Here is a 20863-nt window from a genome sequence, read left to right as displayed (position 1 = left end):
TGGCAGGAAATAAATGTATTTACTGTCGTTTGGTTTCTAAATGTGGCTGCTAAGGCACAGCCTGCTGTATGGTGTGTGTATCCTCTGCCTGGTGCGTCAGCCCGTGGCGAACAGAACCGGGGCGGCTCCCCATGTTCAGGTGGTGATTAAGTCACGGCTGAAGAATGAAGGCAGCGTGGCCCCGGCCCCTGGCTCTGCTCTACTGAGCACAGCTTGCACCTGTACCTTTGTGCTGTGTAAAGGTGCTTTAGGCTGCCCCGTGGCACAGTAAGATGGCAGGTCACGCGCTCAACCTGCATTTGATCATGTGATGCTTGCAGGGCATTATGGGAATTAAAAGGCCACATGCACCGTGACACTTGGTGCCTGGGCAGGACACAGTCTACCCTAAGCTCAGCATGTGCAGCATTAGGTTTCCCTGGTGTCACTGTGCCAGGGTGCTGCTGAAATGTTCTGTGAGCCATTCAGGAAAACATCCCCTACATGTTTCACACTTCTGGGTCATTTTCATTCAAAATCAGTGATAATTTTAGCAGAATATCTTATATTCCATTGTTATATAACCGGAGCAGCCTCTGGATGTGGGGATTTGTGTTTTCTTTTCCTTCCTTTATTTCAAATGATCTTATTTTCATCTCCAAGGTATTTCCCAGCAGGTGGTCTCAGCTTTCAGGGAGAATCTCATCACACGTCTGGCTGCAGTCTATCTATGTGGCACTGACTGACAGGCCTGATTTGGGGGGGGGAAGGGCGGTGTACCGTACAGGGATTATCTTATCAGGAAGAGGAATGTGGATCACGTTTGACAGAAGGAACTAACCGGGAAGGGGGTGTGCACCTGCTGTATGCTGGACAGACCCCTAGGGGGCGCATGCTGTATGGCAGAAGAACGATTTGACTGAAGCGGGAGACCCGGCCTGTCATGTCACCTGGAGATGAGCGCCCCCTGCAGTAAGGCAACTGGCACTGATTTACTGACTCCTGCTTGTGTGACCTGCCGTTGGTCCCTCAGGTGACACAGGCCAGGTGCTCTGACCCCTCAGTGATGCTGCACGTGGATGATGGACTTCATTAAACCAGGGCTGTGGAGTCGGTAGATAAATGCTCCGACTCCGACTCCTCAGTTTCTAAATCTTCCGACTCCGACTCCGACTCCCCGACTCCGACTCCTCTGTATGTATATACTATGCTAATGTATTTTCTACATCCATTGAAGGAAAGGAAGGCAACACACATGTCATTTCACCACAGAACTACTGGCTAGGAAGCCAACACTCTACTATAATGCCAGATTAAAGACAAACACAATGAAAACAAGGTTTCAAGGGTAGCGCATAGCGAAGGGGAGCCGACGGAGCTGAGAACACACCAGATGATTTTTCAGGCGTTTGACGCGTGATGACTCGTTGAACGGCCGAAAAATCGGCAGTGCATCTGTAAATGTATGGGGGGCTTTAGGCTAGGTTCACAGTTCCCTGTAACAGTGGAACACGACACAATGGAAAGCGGTGCCGCGCCTTACCTGTGCATTACATCCCATATAGTGACGCATACAGTCAATGAAAAGCATGCTTCATGGTTACTTGACATGTTCGTTTTGTGGTAACATTATGCACTGCATGCATTGGGCTTTATTCTTACAGCAGAGAAGTAGTTCATTATGACTGTTTGTGAATTGGGACATTTCAACTTACTTTTTTAATTCCCATTTAAATTTAGTAGGAGTCGGAGTCGGAGTCGGTTAACTTTTTGCCGACTCCGACTCCGACTCCGACTCCAGGTACCCAAAATTGTCTCCGACTCCGACTCTGACTCCACAGCCCTGCATTAAACAAAACTTCATTTATTAAAAAAAGACTTTTATAAATGAGCCCACAAAAGGAGGCAGCGTCCGAGTTGTTAGCTTATCTGAAGAAACTTACCATTTTAACATTTATACATCTCAATGGAACAAGCAGGTTTTGCTCAAGAGTACAACTGCAGGAACCATCCTGGGACCCCATCAGGTTAGAAATTCATGTCCCTACTCAGTACGTCCCCTGCTGCCTCTTGTGCAACGTGATGGTGAAATCTAATGGCACAATGATGATTTATTGAACAGCGTATGTGTTTAATGTTTAAATGCAACTGCCTGCTGGCGCCATGGTAACGGCAGCAGTGCAGCTTCTCCTGCGGGTGACACTAGAATTTATGCAGAGTTGTACAGGTACAAATTACATCATTGTAAATTTATGGGTGAGGACTTGCCCCCCATACCTGTCTTACTGTCCCAGAGAGGGGGTTTGGGGTCTTTCTGACCAATCACAGCTTGCTGAGAGGTTCGTCCAGCACGTTCTGGGGATTTTACAGAGTGTTTCAGTCCTATGATTCACAGGCCTGATTCCTCTGGGGCATGAGAGTGCGGTGGCTGTGGGTGGAATGCCGGCACGCCTTTAATTTAACCAGCGGGGGGGTGGGAATCAGAGCAAGGTAGCACTGGTTCTGTACGGATGCATATAGCAATAATGAGGCAGGAGATGGGGGCTTGTGTGGGCACAAATTCACATTCAGCAATGGCCACCCTATCTCCACACGGAAAGAACTGGAAGATTGACCGTGTCACTGGAGTTTGGAGTCTCTGTGCACACATACATTATGGATATGGGCACAATTATGGGCCAATCATACATTTATACTTAAAAAGAAACAGGATGAATATTTAAGGAGAATATTTTTGTAAATGAGGAAATGCTGGCAGGCAGATGGCAACGGCTTTTATAGACGCAGTCTTGCCTGCCGACGGTGTATAATTGATTTCCTGAACATTTTTAGAAGCCAGTTCAATTTAGGGACAAAAAATGGCAACAGAAGAGAGTCTTTCAGAGCGGACTGCAGGGGGCAGCGCTGTTTCCGTCTGTCCGGGGCCGTTTGAGTCGTGCAGCAGAGAGTTCTCTGCAGGTTGGGAGTGCCCTCCTGTGAGGGTCCTCCGCAGGCTTGACTTGCTCTTTACTCTCACCTAGCCTTTCATTTATAGGAGAGAGGCACATTTATGCAGTGAATCGACTAAAGACCCCCCCCCCCAGGTCAGGCTGCGGTGAGCGCCTGCATAAGATTGGGATTATTGTGTTTTTTTTCTGTCTGAGTACCAGCTGGTGAATGAATGCCTGTTTAATTGGCGACTTTAAAGAAACGCTCCGTAATTCTGGATGGCACGCCATAATCGCCTCCCTGCTCATGAAGAGCCGTCTGATTGCCACGATTGAGCACCGGCAGAACGAGATGGCAGCGGATTCTGCAAACCCACGGCCCAGTGATGCCCGGCCCAGCCGGTGAGTCAGGGGCACGCTGAAGTGTTTGCTTCGCCAGTCTGTGATGCTGCGGGATTAGGCGAACGCTGAGGCTTTCTCCTGAGTCTCACAGATGTCAGGAGATTTACACAATATGCTCTGGGGCATGGGGAGGAGAGTAAGTCGGGGGCGTGGGATCGGAGCCCAACGTGCTCACAATCAGCCGTGATGACGGCTTCATATAGCTAAAGGGTAAGTCCGTCACATACATGCACGGTTAGGTGTCTCAATGGATGGCTTCAAAAATGACTGTTCATTACTTTCTGGAAGATTCTTTATTGGAAAAAAGTAGAAAATTTTTTGGCCTGGTTTTAAGTCTGTGGTGTGAAATGGAGGTTATCAATTGTCCTGGGAGGCCAGTATCACATGGGCGTCATTCTGGGAGGCCTGCCTCATGTAGGTGCCGGCCTGAGAGACCTACTTCATGTAGGTGCTGGTCTGGGAGGCCTACTTCATGTAGGTGTTAGCCTGAGAGGCCCACTTCATATAGGTACCAGTCTGGGAGGCCTGCTTTGTGTCATCTCCGGGCTGAGAGACGCAATTCAAGTAGGCGCTGGTCTGGGAGGCCTGCGTGTTGTTCACGCCGGACTGGGAGCCCTGTTTTGTGTCAGCTCTGGTCTGGGTGGCCCACTTCATGTAGGTGCCCTTCTGGGAGGCCTGCTTCATGTCAGTTCTGGTCTGGGGGGCCCACTTCATGTAGGTGCCCTTCTGGGATTCCTGTTTCATGTCAGCTCTGGTCTGGGGGGCCCACTTCATGTAGGTGCCCTTCTGGGAGGCCTGCTTCATGTCAGTTCTGGTCTGGGGGGCCCACTTCATGTAGGTGCCCTTCTGGGAGGCCTGCTTCATGTCAGTTCTGGTCTGGGGGGCCCACTTCATGTAGGTGCCCTTCTGGGATTCCTGTTTCATGTCAACTCTGGTCTGAGAGGCCCACTTCATGTAGGTGCCCTTCTGGGAGGCCTGCTTCATGTCAGCTCCGGTCTGGGGGGCCCACTTCATGTAGGTGCCCTTCTGGGAGGCCTGCTTCATGTCAGCTCTGGTCTGGGGGGCCCACTTCATGTAGGTGCCGGTCTGGGAGGCCTGCTTCATATCAGCTCTGATCTGGGGGGCCCACTTCATGTAGGTGCCCTTCTGGGAGGCCTGCTTCATGTCAGTTCTGGTCTGGGGGGCCCACTTCATGTAGGTGCCCTTCTGGGAGGCCTGCTTCATGTCAGTTCTGGTCTGAGAGGCCCACTTCATGTAGGTGCCCTTCTGGGAGGCCTGCTTCATGTCAGCTCCGGTCTGGGGGGCCCACTTCATGTAGGTGCCCTTCTGGGAGACCTGCTTCATGTCAGCTCTGGTCTGGGGGGCCCACTTCATGTAGGTGCCGGTCTGGGAGGCCTGCTTCATATCAGCTCTGATCTGGGGGGCCCACTTCATGTAGGTGCCCTTCTGGGAGGCCTGCTTCATGTCAGCTCTGGTCTGGGGGGCCCACTTCATGTAGGTGCCCTTCTGGGAGGCCTGCTTCATGTCAGCTCTGATCTGGGGGGCCCACTCCATGTAGGTACCCTTCTGGGAGGCCTGCTTCGTGTCGCCTCCGGTCTGGGGGGCCCACTTCATGTAGGTACCCTTCTGGGAGGCCTGCTTCGTGTCGCCTCCGGTCTGGGTGGCCCACTTCATGTAGGTGCCAGTCTGGGAGGCCCACTTCATGTAGGTACCCTTCTGGGAGGCCTGCTTCGTGTCGGCTCCGGTCTGGGGGGCCCACTTCATGTAGGTGCCAGTCTGGGAGGCCCATCTGCTGTCCTGTAAATTTGGAGGCTGACCTGTAGCCATGTTCGAGTGCATCATACCTTAGCCGTCTGTGGGTGTTCCCTGCCATGCCGCCTGCAATTTCTCCATTACTTATTTTTACAACATGGAGGGTATTTCTCAGGAAAACAAAGTGTCTCGAAGGATTTATAAATAATCCCAGCGATCGATACGTACATCTCACCGTTTGCAGAATGGTAAACCTCTTTAATATCAATCCATCACCCTGGTGATTCCCACAGGTTATTAAGCATTGTCAGAACTCAGCTGAAATTGCATTTATTAATACTAATCCATATTGTACACATATATGAAAGAATATTATATGAGATGGATGTGCAACACTGTTCTTTCAGTTTAAATGGTGCATAGCTGTAAAGAAACAAATAAGGTAAAAAGAGATTTATGTGCAAAATCAGCCCAAAGTCCCCAGTGCTGACTGTTTACCTGTGGTAATGCACACACCAATCTCCAGCAGTATGCGCGCATGGCTGTTGGATCTGTGCAGTTACGAAAAGACCGTAATGTAGATCACATTACAGAGCAAACATGCAAAGTGGCCCTTTGTTTGTAGGCCTTACAGTGACAGTGACGTTTGTGTGTCTTCAGTGGCAGCTGGTAACAAGCCTCACTCTGGCTTAAGTGGGTCATCCTCCTTCATCCATTACTCATCCTCTAGCCATATTCCTGAGCAGCTTAACAGCACAAAATTAACAAATTAAACCTCATAGCTGTTTTTGTGTTGCAAAGGTCGCCTCCGAATCTGCCGCAATCACCAGCACTCAGGTGTGAGGGTCCAGCCAATCACAGCCAGGCAAAGCGACCCCACACTGGGTGTGCAGCAGATAGTGGACAGACAGGCTGTGAGACATGATGCGTCCTGCTGGCTAGTCAGGGGAGCGGCTGGGAAGTTCAGGGTGGGGCAAACGGGGTAGGAAACATTCCAGGAGGAGGGAACAGGGATGCAGGAGGATGATTCCATAATCCATCAGCCGGGAACGGTTATCAGACACAGTGTTTGGCAGACGACTTAATGAAGGATATTTAGGGTGATAAAGATGGAAAACAAGTGGAAGTTGTGACAGTATCTGGTTTCTGTGGAAACGGGTGTCAGCACGGCAGTCAGCTGACACCGCGAGACGCTGCTAAGCCTGACAGGGCCCCACGTAAGTCATCTCCGCTGGGTCTTTGTGCTGAAGCTCTCTACTTTAGTAATTACTCACCTGTTCTCACTAATTACGTCCTGTCCTTCAGCAGAGATATTAGGTGCCCTGACATGCCCCCCTTCCCCGTTTCAGTTTGTTTGATGTCCTTTCCAGGGGATTTTCTGAAAGGCACAGTGCCTCCATGTGGAGGGTGATGTCACAGGTTATGTCACTGGAAGGTAATGACACACCTTTGCAGTGGCGAGATGAAGTCCCAGTGGCGTGGTGACTTCAACATGCACAAGCTACTCTGTCAACCCCCAAGTCACCATCCTGAGCTAGGAGCCTAGGAGCCCTTCCTAATTCACTCCCTCTGCCCACCCCCTCCCCCATGTCTCTTCAGTTGTGTCCCATCACTATAAGGGTGGCTTTGAGTGAATGTAACAGCTCTTGTGCAGTTCTCAGAAATATCTCTCCTTCCCCTTTTTTTGGAACATAACGTGGCAGTTTCACAACCTCGCGGGGGTGGCACAGAGGCCGCCGGTCAGCCTGCTCTGGAGGGCCATTTTCCAGGCGTCCAAATGGGAAGCGATTGGGCAGATGTTAGCGGGTTGTTAACGCAGGTCCATTGGGAGGGAGGAGCCTGCACTTGGCTGGGTGTTATGGGCCGTAATCGTATGAGAGGTCAGGGGGAGGGTATGCTGGCGGCTAAGAGATGGGAGGGGGGCCAAGTCCGGCCCTAACGATCAGGGCAGAATGACGATCCGGGGAATGACTGCTGTTTACCCCTGATAAATCCGGTCTGTGCTCGTTGCCATGCTTCTAGATTTTTGGAATGTCTGTTATCTTCCGTGAGGGTTACATCACCTCGATGGGAGGGTTACAACACCTCCCTCTTTCGTCAAGCCCAGCAAACATGAAAGAAGAGCCGTATCAATGTTACACAGAAGCATGTCCTGAAAAATCCTGCCCTCTGGCACTGGCCCACTGAACAACAGCAATGAAGATGCACTGGAAACTGAGAGGGGGAGGGAGAGAGGGAGAGAGCAGAAGATGGACAGATCATTAGTCATTAGCGTGGGTCTTCCTCCGTGGCGTTGTTATTGATCGTGAACAGGGCCACTCTCTTTTTACACACATCACGCAGACAGTGTACAGTGTACAGTGTCCTGCCTGGACGTCAGGCTGCACTGCGCTCTCACTGACATTAGGGCAATGTCATGGTTAAATAATGGGGTTTTCCTTTGGGATTTTACAAATGTGTTGGAGAGTATTGGTTTGATAAAACATGCACACAGCTGTATAATTCAAAATTTTTAACTCTGGCAAAATGCACTCTGTCATTTGTAACTCTGGGTCCTATTGGTCTGTCTGTGTATGACAATGTAAAGAAGCACAGTGAAGAGGTGAGCATCAGGGTATTAAAAGCCACCAAAGTCCTTTTGGCTTTCGGGTGGAATTGCACACATGCTCTGCTCACAATTGATTCTCAAAGTGTCGCTCCTTTGAGTGTTTATTGGTGATTAATTCTCCCATCTGTGAATCCAGAAAACAAACAGTGAACCTAAATGACGTTGGGTTTTCCTGACAATCGTTAATCACTCGTTCAGTCTTTCCCCCTGGGACTCCGGGGTGGCCTGCTGGAGTAGTTTCAGCTTGTTTGAATTGCTCATTATAGCATCGTGATGAATTCAGTGTTAAGGTAGCGGGCTGGGGGGAGATGTGGGGTATTGTCCCACAAGGTGTAACACCAAGTCTCGTGGAAGCTTGTGTGTATGGATCAAGACAATGGGATAGTAACAGTGTGGTATTGTTTGGCCAGGCTCTGCGTTCCAGCACCATATGTAGGAATCAGCTTTCCATTATTACCCCTAGCTCCAGGGTAATAAGGCGACACATTTCTGTGACATTTCCCGCCTTGAAGGGACACCCCACCATGACGGAATCGGCGATTCACCCGGCATGCTTCCAGCACCTTCCGTCCCCTTATCGCACCTCCAAAGCCCCTCTCAAGATCTCTGTGCCGAAACCAAGCAGCCGCTTGTCTCAGGCGACCCTAAGAAAGTGGAGCTTAATCATCGTAAATGTCATGATTAAGTGCATTCAGAGAAGGAGTGAGAAAACAACACTGAGAAAAGCAGCTTTTCACGTCCTCTGATTACTAATTATGCATAGAAACGCGACGACTCGGCCTGTTTATCTTCGCTTCTTGCTCCAGTGGAAGCTTTATTAGAGCAAAAAAGTGAAAAACAGAAAACAATCTTCTGAAAGACTCCAGCTGCTGGAAAACTTAATTGCAGAAGTTGTGAAGGAGACAGCTGGGTTGTGCAGAGGAATGTGTTGGGTGTGCACTGGTTTGGGCAAGAATGGAGGAATCTTTCAGTCGACGCAATCGCACCTGACGGGATTCACACGTTACTGGGAACCAGGGCTTGTTTGTTTAGTTCATTTCTGATCAACGGGCTACTTTACTGGTGCATTCTGGGTGGAGAGTGCTCATGTGACCCCCAACCCCTTTGGCACAGAAGTGTGCGACTTCATGCTAAAGCAACACCTGTTTGAATAAGAGGTAATCTCATAATCAGCGCCAACCCCATAATCATGTTCAAGTCAAGAATGCTGTCAAAGCCATGGTTTCTATAGCAACCATACCCCAAATAAACAGGAAAAAATAACATACAAATCTTTATTCTGGCTGCCTGTTCAGTACTGCACTGCGGAGAATGTAAGAGTGATGTTCAAAATGGCACCTTATTATTTGAGACGTCTTCCAGTGAGAAGTCATGTGCTCCATCCTCCTTATCCATCAGCCTTTTCCCAGCAGACTGTATTAAAATGTGTTTTTTCCTTCCTGCTTTGTACCCATTTTCCATTTTTAGTCAAGCAAGTTCTGACTGGTCTGACCTGTGCTGATGATGGCACCCCCTACCTATCGTATGTGGAACTGCAACGCACGGATGTCTCTCCCTTCTCTCTTTGCTGAGCTTTGGATGGCCGCCTTATCAAGCCGTCCTGACTATTTTAAACACACCACATCTCATAATGTCACTGTTGCATTAAAATTTTTCTCCCTTTTTTGCCTGTTGTCATTTCTTGCTCCCGTGATTGATGACTAAGGAATAAAAACCTTTAAGAAAGTGCTGCAAATTTCACAGTATCCGTGCAGCCCAGACTGCCTGGCCAGAATCTTAATACACAACTGCTAATTGTGAGAATCCTCTCCAGCACAATTGGAATCCTTGTGAATCCTGTCTCCTATCAGAAAAACGGGATCATCCCTTCTAAACGCCTGCTCCGTACACTGCAGGCAGAAAATGTTAGGCTAAATGCCTTTTTTACGGCGCGTCCCAAGGGATGGGAAGATGAATCTGTTGTCTTTGGTGCTCCTTTGCAAACGAAACCTTGAAGGTACCAAGTGCATATATAAATCACCAGGTCCACAGCTTTGCCACCTGCTGTAAAACAGTGGCATTATTAACAATTACAATAATTAATTCGTCACTGTGGGACAAAATGTAAAGGCTTGTTCATTTTTTAGACGATCGATGTATTATTCAGCTCAGCATCGAGAAGTTTATGAATAACGATATTAGACTAAAAACTCTATATCTGCAGCATATTAAATGTTCTGTATAGTAATTAATTACCTTTGTGTTTTTTCTGTGTGAGTTATTGATCGACAGAGTGACTCGGTCAATGAGGCAGTACTGGTGCAATGATCAGCAAAACCAGCCCCTGTGGGCCTCTCTTTCCGTCATTTGTCTTGTCATCCTGGCTGATACACTTTGAACTCTCTCTCCTGCCCAGTGCACGCGGGCCGGGACTCCACAGAGCTGTATGATAATCACAAGGGGTGTTTCGTGGTGGCAGGTGACCCTGCATGTTGTGCTGTAATTCCCCTGGCCTCTGGGCAGGATTCGGACCCTTCAGAGTGACTCTCGCTCACTTCCTAGGTCTGGGAGCCCCCGGTATTCAGGGTGAGCCAGCGGAACGTAGCAGCTCCAGAAACGGCCCGGCATGCTGTGATCCACGGTGCTGGCAGCAGATAAGGTCCATCTGTACAGAGGAGACAGCTACAGCGGCGGCAGCGAGCCGGCACACCTGCGGTGGAGGGGGGTTGACTTCATCTCTCTGGGAGGTCCTGTCAAAGGTGAATGCACGAGGATCTAGGTAACAAAGTGGAGCTTAGGGGGGCGGGGGCTCAGATGGGAGGAGGGGGGACACAGTGACTGGGTAGAGGCGGAGTAGAAACCAAAGTCAGCCATTACTCAACCTGACAGGACAGAGACAGAGGGCAGGGCTCAGTCTCACGTAGCTACATCAGGCGTACTGCAGACCTTCATTCAGATCTCAGGGTGGAGATGATTAAATCTCACAAGGATGGTTCAGCATTCAGGTACGCTGCTCTGATTCTCCTCAGGCTCCGCTGTGTCGCTGTTAATCCTAAAATTCTGCTCCCTAACAGTCTGAGAGTCTCAGAAGGTCCACGTCGCTTCTGGATCCATCAATCGACCCCCCCCCCCCCCCGAGTTCGTATCCTGAGCTGACTCTTGGGTGGATACATTAATAACGTTGTAGAAATTCCGTATGAACTACTGAGCAGAGCGTGTATGGTGGATGTTCCTGAATGAGGAGCGATGCCAGCGGAACGCAGCCGTAATGAGACTGACGCGGGGAGCCCAGGGTCTGCATTAGTGCATCCGTGCCATACGGAGCCTTTAATAGCTGCATGTCGGAGCATGAAGGCAGCATGTTTCACACAGACCTCCGGTGGCCCCCCGACGGCTCGGAGCAGCCAATTATTCTGGATTTCATCCAGGCACGACAACGGCTGGCACGGCTGCTAATTAACAGGCGGCTAAGCCGCCACCTCTCGTCGCTGGTACACAAGCACTGAGTAATCCATGTTAAAGGCGGGAGCGAGCGGACCTGGGGAATGGTGCGAGAGTAAGGGGAGCATCATGGGTAACAAGAGTGACATTCACACACACGAAGCTTCCAAAAAAGATCCATAAAAAACCTATGCTCGTTATAAAATTATAAATGAGTATAGGCCTACTTTAAAAAAAAAATTAAGTTTTACTATAAAATATAAGAAGAAGAAGAGCTTTTCTGCAGGCATGGGCAGATCTTGCTCCTGGGGCCCCAATCAAAAAGTCACTTCTGGGCCGGACCCTAGTGTAGCGACACTTTGTGGCCAACAGGGGGCTCCACACAAATGCAAGGATTGAGTGGTTAGTGAATGTCACCATGGTCCTGCAGGGGAAAGGTTAACAGTGCAAATTAAGAAAGACTTTAATCCCAAACTCTTGCAGTTGACAGACAGCTGGCTCTTAAAAGTTTTATAATGATTTTCATATGTGATGATAGTTAGTTCCTGCCTGCTAGGGCAGTACAGGGCTGCGTTGTTAATGGTTCTGTCTGGGTGATTTAGCGGGGCTGCCATTTTGCTGGGTCCTCTGTTTACGGCTCTGAACAGTGTAATCGCAGCCAGACGGACGCCATGAAGATTTACGCGTCCGTCTTGGAGCTAATTCTGCATAGTGCTCTCCTGGCCCCTCGGTGCAGTATGCATCATCATCGTGCGACGTGGCTGCGAGCCCTGCCAGATCGGGCAGCCATGTCGGGCCAATCGTCAGTGACCTGAGTGCCCCTCAGGACAGGGAGGGCGGGGCCTAACTGGACAGTGGGCAGGGTTTCTGGACCTGTTATAAAGCTGTCTCCTGTTTTATGTCCAGGACATCATCTCCCGATCCATTACATGAAGATGGTGATTGCCAGGAAGAGCTGTAATTAACCAAATACATTTTGTGTAACATTAAGCCAGAATAGCTGACGGCTTCTGTTGTTTTTCCCTGTTTCCATCTGTTTCCTTTTTTTCCCCCATTACCTTTTCATCAAACCTGCTGCCTTATTGATAAGAGCAAAAAAAGAAATGAGAGGGATGATTACAGTCGAAAGTGCCGGAATACTCCGTACATGCGTGTGCTTTTGTGGGCTTGTGCATGTTTCCCACAATCCTCTTGGCAGAAGTGGAGGTGCAGTGGGCGGCGACCGAGCCCCTGTCAGCCAGCGCTGTCTTCCCCGCTGTCCTATTCAAGGGAGGCCATGTCTGCCGGTTCCTCCATGAGTCTGTGGGACAGGAGTAGCCATTCCTCTCCATCTCCTTCCTGCTGGCTTTATCTGTGCCCGACCCGATGCAACCCAGCCGTTCACGAAAGGTTAGAAAGAAACGCGTAGCGTGAACGGCCTAGAAGTGCAATGCACTCACTAGAGGGTGGCACCTGCAGTGGGGTTCTGCAGGACATCCTTAGATTCCTAATGGCAGGTTTTCTAGGTTCAGCCTTTGGTTCAGGTCCTTCCTTTTTGGGACAAAACACAGGACCTTTGGGTGGTTTAAGAAAACCTACCTGCTGATCCGTGTTTGCGCACCACAGATCAGCTGCAGACAGAGTAAGACTGAAACAGATCTAACATAGAGAACCAGGGGCCCAGTTGTCCATACTTACCTTTGTCACGAAAGTCATCTATTCAGCTGTGGACCCTGTTATCTCACTGCCTCTGTTCTGTGACCTGCTCTGGATGGTTTTTCCTAGTGTGCTCCCTGGCGAGCTGTAAGGATTTCTGCTTAGCTTGCGGCAAACCGCCTGGGTTTTCGGAAATTCTCACTCTCCAGTTCTCACTGCTTGTTGATTTTCCCCCAAAGCCGTCGTCACGTTCTGGCAAAGGTCTGACCGTTTCTGGCCTCATGTGTCAGGGCCACGGCGACATTCGTAATGGCAACTTTCCCAATCTGGAGCCCCTTAAATTAGATCATGAAGATACCTCCACTGGACAAGCGGTCGGCAGTCAGTGGCCAGAGAGCGCTTTGCCCGAGGGTAGCACGTTTCCAGCCAGGCGGCGTCCTAGAGGTGAGTGATCAGTGTCTGTGTACGAAAGCGCTGTCCCCACCATTCCAGCCGTTCCTTGTCCCTGGATACTGGGGTGGCCATAGATGATGCCGAATGCCACCGTGGAAGAGTAAGTCTTTGGAAAAGCTGCCCTTAGCGTGGAGCTGGGGGACCCATTATCTTCTATGACTGACACACCGGCGTCTTAAAGGCATTTGTGACCTTCATAGGCGCCCCTTGTGGCGGTGGCTCTCACACCAGTAATGGGTGGCCTCTCTGCCCCGCTTAACCGCCTGGAGGGTGGGAAGAGAAGGTCGTTCCCTCAAATCTATTCTGAGGTGATTCATCTGTTGAATCACAGGTGGCATGTTTGCTCACGTGCAACATGAGCTGCATGGGTAAGGGTGGAGTAAATCAGCATGATAACCTGTGACTCCTTTGAAGTTGGCCCTACCTTTTTCTGCTGAGGTGCTTCAGCCCTGTTCCCTTCAGTTATGGCCGTGCTCCGCCCTCTTCAGCGATGCTCCATCCTTTCTCCTTCGGTGATGGCCCAGTCCCTTCAGTAATGGCCGTGCTCCAACCCCTTCAGCGATGCACCACCCCTTCTCCTTCTGCGATGGCCCTGTCCCTTTCCTCTTCAGAGATGACCCCTTCTCTGTCAGAGGCGGCTCTGCTGTTTCTCCTTCATGTAAGGTTCTGTCTTTTCAATATGGCCCTGCCCATTCTCTTTCCAAGGTGAGCCTGCTCCCATTGCTTTTGTGCTGGCCCCACCCCATCGACCTCAGATAGCCCAGCCCATCCCCCTCAGATTTCTTCCGGCCCATCACCCTCAGATAGCCCCGCCCCAACACACTCAGATGGCCCCAACTCCAACGTACTCAGATGGCCCCCATCCCCAATGCACTCAGATGGCCCCACCCCATCGCCCTCAGATAGCCCCGCCCCAACACGCTCAGATGGCCCTGCCCCAACGCACTCAGATAGCCCCGCCCGAACGCACTCAGATGGTTCCGCCCCAATGCACTCAGATGGAGCCCTGCTCCGACATACTCAAATAGTCCCACCCCAACGCGCTCAGATGGCCATGCCCCAACGCACTCAGATAGCGCCACTCCAACACACTCAGATAGCCCCGCCCCATTGCCTTCAGACAGCCCAAACGTACTCAGATAGCCCTGCTCCAACATACTCAGATAGCCCCGCCCCATTGCCTTCAGATAGCCCAAACGTACTCAGATAGCCCTGCTCCAACATACTCAGATAGCCCCGCCCCATTGCCTTCAGATAGCCCAAACGTACTCAGATAGCCCTGCTCCAACATACTCAGATAGCCCCGCCCCATTGCCTTCAGATAGCCCAAACGTACTCAGATAGCCCTGCTCCAACATACTCAGATAGCCCCGCCCCAACACACTCAGATACCCCCGCCCCTTCTCCCATATTCCCTTTTCTCACCTACCTTAGCTTCAGCAAAAATACTCTCGCAGGTCATTATTCTGTATGAACAGTGCAGAATAAAAAGGATATTGAGTGTTCTGAGAGCACTGCCGACCATTCATCTTTCCTTTACCTCCACCTAGGGGACACACATCACAGCTGGGATGGCGGCAGTCAATGGAAGTCATGGAAATTGGCAAAGTATCCATGTCCCTGGCACAGAGCGGCAGGCTTCTGGAACAGAGTGTGAGACAATCAATCAGGAACGGCTGGCGTGTGTACGGGCGATAACCTACTTTAAGGAGCAAACAGCACTGGGATTTTAGGAAGCGTGTTATGAATCATGGGGCCCCCCCACATGCATTAATGTCTCCCATTTTTATTGCGGTGCTGGAGTCGCCTCTGTTCACGTTGGAGCATGTCCTCACACTCGAGATCGCACTCGTTTGAGATCTCTGCTCCTCATGCATTTTTAATTACGCTCATTTCACCTGCATGACTGTACGTTACCATCATTCCCAGGATGATACTTGTTTCAGAATTCCTTTTATTTGGCGGCGAATGTGGAGTTTCATCAAAGGTGACTGCCTGACATAGATTTAGTGATGAATTAATCCCTGGATTGTGAATAAAAGGTTTTGCAGGGATAATTTCGCTGTTTACGCCGATCGCCAGCTGCTTTAATGTCGTTCATGTGCCCATTTCCAGAAACTTCCTGGTCGCTTCATATCTGCATTAAGCAGGGAGTCCTTGCCGCAGAAAACATTCTTCATCCACTTATCTTTTCTTTTCCACCTGAGGATGTCAGGTTGTCCTATAACTGCCGCGGAAATCTGGTGACAGCCTGTAAATGCTTGGACCTCGTGTGTCTCTCTGCTGTTTTGACTGTGTAAATTGGTATTGATCTGGGCTGGTATAAAGCATGATTCTCGGCTTGGATGCCTTAAAAAAAACGGCAAGGCTGGGGCCCTGTTTCCCATCTTAAATGCAGTAGGGAATTAGAGAACAGGGCCTTTGCCACATTTTATTAAAAATACACGTCGCTCCTAATCTGCTCCCCAATGACGCGGCTGCTTGCACTGCTTCCTTAACTCCTGAATGACAATTCCCTCTTACATCACGGCACCCCTCCCCTCCCCTCCCCTCCCCCGACCTGAGAGATGCTGCTTTCTGCTCTCCTTAACATTCTGCTGCGTGTGATTAATCACCCTGCAAATGCGTGCTGTCAGGAGAAGCCTTAATTCATCGCAATAATGTCTGAGAGAGAGCAGAGTATTTCCAACTCAGTATACAGGACAGATCTGATTTAATAAAAGTTTATATCACACATTATAACACAAATGTTATTCTGTTCCTGTTATTTTTGGGGTCAGGTTCCATAGGTGGAGAAAATAATCCAGCTAGCTGCTGGTTAAGCTGAGGCTGGCTGCCTTTCATTAACTCGATTACCTAGGGAGACAGGGTTACTGATCAATCTCCATGGTAACACATCCTGCTGGTTTGCCTTATGTAACACCACAGTCCACCCTTTCCCAGAATGCCGCTTCCATCACAGACACACGGAGGCGGCACTCACTGTCGACACCGGACATGTGACCTGCAGAGAAGCGTGACAAGGTGGCTTCATGGCCATCGAGGGGGGGGGGGGGTGACAGGTCCTGGGACACTGAGGTGTGTGCTGTGAGGCTCCTGCTCCTCTAGGTGAGGTGATGCTACACGTGGGTGTGGGTTTAGATGTGGCTATTTGTCTTCTATATCCAATTATTCTTTGCAGGGTGTAAGGAATCCACTTGCAGAGTCTCTGCACTTTTAGCAAAACGGTAAAAATATAATATAATGTGATACAGTGTGGACACACACCGGGTACTGAAAGGCAGCTCAAATACAAATTACGGGCAGTTCTTTATACCCCAAAAGACCCTCCCCAACAAGGTGCTGTGTGTAGGTGTTTGTGAGTGAATTTACATATAAAGAGTGACCCCCTGGAGTGTGAGGATCCTGAGACAGGGACGGGACGGGACAGGACGGGACAGGACGGGACGGGATGGAGACTTTCCTGTGACAGCAAGTGGCAGCTCAGCCACTTCTCTGGCCACTGTCAATTGAATTATCTTCCTTATCACCTTAGTGGTGCCAAACGGAACCCCTATTCTCTCCCTGACTTCCCCCATGATCATAACTTGCTAACACGGCCTATATTCAAATGATCAACCAAGAACACTGCAGCATCTTTACTACTTTTCCTTACACAGGGTTACAGGAGTGTGGAGGCCACAGATGCAAGGCAGGAAATAACCCATCACAGGGCGCCAACCCATCACAGGGCGCATTCGACACACTAACCAGCAACTTAGTAACTCCAATTTACCTTAGTAAGTTTTTGGACTGTGGGGGAACCAGAGAACCTGAAGGAAAGCATGCAATTGTGCTAAGCAACACGGCGCCGTGCCCCCCCATCTGGCACCTTTATGGGTCTGTAAAACCCGATTGTTATACTTACTGTCTTGGTCCCTACATGAGTATTACAGTACGATTTGTTTGGGTCTCTGACAGCCTGTTTTAGCTTATCGTGTCTTTTCCAGGACACCGTGTGTCGTGCTGTCTAATAATCTGCGTGTGCTTTGAAAGTGACCTCAGGTCCAGCTTGAGACCCATAGCATACTGGCATGGACCCCTGTTGGCTCTGGTCCAAACCCTCGCTGCTGTTTTCCTGTCGCCCTTGTGGTAGACGGCCAGAGGAGGGGTGAAGTAAGACGAAAGTGGAGCGGAGATGTTAATTTTCCACTTGATTAACAGCCAAAATGTGAGTGAACGCCATAGATTCTGAGGTGCACTTCAAGCTGCCCCGAACTGACCCCAGATAGCGATACAGGTGCCGGCTTGCATGTGTTAATGGCGTGTCGACCCTCAGGAACTTCCCGGCGTTCCATATTCATCAGAGCATCTCCAGAGAGTTTTAATGGCAGAAAATGAGGTTCAGACCCCAATGCTCACAATCCACTCAGAGTATTAATATTCTGGGGAAAAAAAACCTGCAATGGCAAATGAGAACGTTCTTATTAAATATGACACAGTGCAGTTACTGTTGCTGAGGAGCATGCGATCTGGAATACAAGTATTCTGCACCAGATTCTTTCTAAAAGCACTGTTGTGTTTTTTGTCAGGTTTAAAAGCTCGGTGTTGGAGTAACATGATGCACTTTCCTGGCCTGTGTTCACTGATGTTATGACGGGATCACTCAGAAGCGTGTGGGCAGTGTTCAGGCTGAGAAGGAGGAGGGGGAGCGTGGACGTTAGGCAGGAAATCATCATTCAGGTTACATTTTGTTGTAATATGTGTCCTTATTCAGAAATATATGCACCGAGGCAGCCTTTGATGCGTGACCGTGGCTCAAAACCAGCTTCTCTGATCCGATATGCATGTTTCTGGCTTGAGATTAGGACCGAAGTGACAGTTAGTTCTAACGTTACTGAAATATTTGATGCCCCACCAGGCCTTCCTACGGACCAGCCACAAATCGTCAGGTAGACAGCGTTATGTTTACATTTATTTATATGGCCGAAGAAAAGCAGAGAGAACATCACAAGTATACATCTGTCTGGGTACAAGTGCAGCCAGGCTGAGCTTCCAGTGAGGGACCAGGAACGAGCGCAGGTTAGCATCAGAGCAGGAGCGGCACCAAACGCTGCTGACATCAGAAATGCTTTTTAACAACACAGAGACAATGCAGTATGAACTAAGCCTAAGTGCAAAATACCATAGAGCCCCAGAAGTGCAATTTCATCTATCTATCTATCTATCTATCTATCTATCTATCTATCTATCTATCTATCTATCTATCTATCTATCTGTCTGTCTGTCTGTCTATCTATCTATCTATCTATCTATCTATCTATCTATCTATCTATCTATCTATCTATGTTTGCCTGCCTGCCCACCTGCCTGCCTTTATGTATCTCTGCCAGTCTGTCTGCCTGCCTGTGTGAGTCTCTGCCTGTCTGTTTCTTTGCCTGTGCATGTCTGTGTCTGCCTGTCTGTCTGCCTGTGTGAGTCTCTGCCTGTCTGTTTCTCTGCCTGTGCATGTCTGTGTCTGCCTGTCTGAGTCTCTGCCTGTCTGTTTCTCTGCCTGTGCATGTCTCTGCCTGTCTGTTTGTCTGCCTGTGCATGTCTCTGCCTGTCTGTCTGCCTGCCTGTGTGAGTCTCTGCCTGTCTGTCTGCCTGTGCATGTCTGTGTCTGCCTGTCTGTATGTATCTCTGCCTGTCTGTCTGCCTGCCTGTGTGAGTCTCTGCCTGTCTGTCTGCCTGCCTGTGAATGTCTGTGTCTGCCTTTGTATGTCTGTGTCTGCCTGTCTGCCTGCCTGTATGTATCTCTGCCTGTCTGTCTGCCTGCCTGTGTGAGTCTCTGCCTGTCTGTCTGCCTGCCTGTGAATGTCTGTGTCTGCCTTTGTATGTCTGTGTCTGCCTGTCTGCCTGCCTGTATGTATCTCTGCCTGTCTGTCTGCCTGCCTGTGTGAGTCTCTGCCTGTCTGTCTGCCTGCCTGTGTGAGTCTCTGCCTGTCTGTTTGTCTGTCTGTGCATGTCTCCGCCTGTCTGTCTGCCTAAACACTCAGCACACAGAGCTAAGGAGGGTCAGATGTAGGATGAGGGTAGTTGAGGTTTTCCCAGAAGTGATGGGTTCTTGAGGGTTGTCATGGATTCTGCAGTCCGGATGTGTCCGGATGGTCGGCAGTAGAGGACTTTGAGGACGTTCATTAACACATCAGAGGTGGTCAGAGAGGAGACCGCCTCCTGGATGCCCTGCACACTGACGGCACGAGTCCTGAGGATTAGCAGGCTGTGTCCTGTCCTCTGCTCCGCTGGCGGAATAGCGATTATTTAGAACGAAGTGCCCTTTAGCTCAGCCAGTGTGAACACGCCACCCCAGGGGGCTCTGTCTTCTCTTGCTTCAGTTGGATAAGTACACATTTTCAGTCTCTGAGTCACGCTGGCACAACCTGGGAGTCAGATCTCAGAAACATTAGACCTGACCTTCGTTGGATGTTCTACCTACCTACCCTTTCCCAGTGTAGCCGTCCGCTTCGGTGCCTGACGACCAGCCCCCTCAGTCTCCTCTCAGGCCCTGGCGTTCTGGTGTGAGTTCTGGGGGGGAGATGCTGACTTTCCTGGGGCGTGGGGGTGGAACGTGGTGGAACGTGGTGATGTCAGCAGGTTCCATCGGGCCGAGCCTCATGGAGGAGCAGGCCCATTAGAACCGCTTGTCAAACTGGGTCAACTGTGCATCTAAATAAAGGCACCAGGATTTGAGATGTCAGACAGATGTCTCACGGTCTTCTGAAGTCTGTCTGACTTCATCAGGGCTGCTGATAAATGGCCGTAACGAGTTCAGACGAGGGTCCAATTGTGAAATCATTTCATCATTTCAGTTTGCTTTTCATCAGTAAGGTTAATCAAGACTGTTACTGACATTTATTAACATGCATTCACAAAATACACATTTATTGTTCAATATTGTTATTCTAAGCATAAAATTCAGAAATACAAATCATTAGCATAGAATTATTTCTGGCTTAGTGATGGTGGATGCTTTTGTGAAGGAGGAACAGAGACGATTTGCAAGTGAGACCCCGACATCCCAGCATGCAGTGGGGTATATTTAAAGAGGTCTCACTATTCACAGGTAGCGCGGTTGTAGGTGGGGATGCAAGCGCTTTTAATCACAGGTGCTCACAGTGGTCTTGGCGTGAAACAGAGAATGCCCTCATCGCTGATGTCATCCACATTCCATTGCGCTGGTTGCCATGGATTTCTCGGAATGTGGCACGTCCCTCCTACGGAATTCCAGATGCCGCCAGACTCATGCAGCGACGCATCCAGACCAAACAGCCATGCAGCCATGTAGCTATTGTTAAAACGAAGTAAAATGGCCCATTACTGTGGAAACGAGAGAAACGTATAAAGTAAATCGGAGCATTGATCATGTGTAACAGGGCAGACGTGAGGCTTGGATTGATGCTCATTCTGACCACAGGTGACAGCCCCTCACCATACCTGGATCCCAGTCATACAGGGTCTCTTCTGGGTGGGGCTGGCTGATTCATAGTAGTGTTGAGTCTACAGCGTAACAGCTGGTGTTCAGACCCAGGACACTTATCCTGCTTATGCCGGTACAGCCCAAGTGCACCCTGGGATTCCAAATCACTTTATAATCAGTCTGGGAGCTGAGAATGTTCTGCAGTCTGCATTAACATGATTGTCCAGAATAACACGCCTCTGTCACATT

The sequence above is a fragment of the Paramormyrops kingsleyae genome, chromosome 1 (assembly GCF_048594095.1).
Source record: "Paramormyrops kingsleyae isolate MSU_618 chromosome 1, PKINGS_0.4, whole genome shotgun sequence".
Taxonomy (NCBI): Eukaryota; Metazoa; Chordata; class Actinopteri; order Osteoglossiformes; family Mormyridae; genus Paramormyrops; species Paramormyrops kingsleyae.
This window is presented reverse-complemented; position numbering follows the sequence as displayed.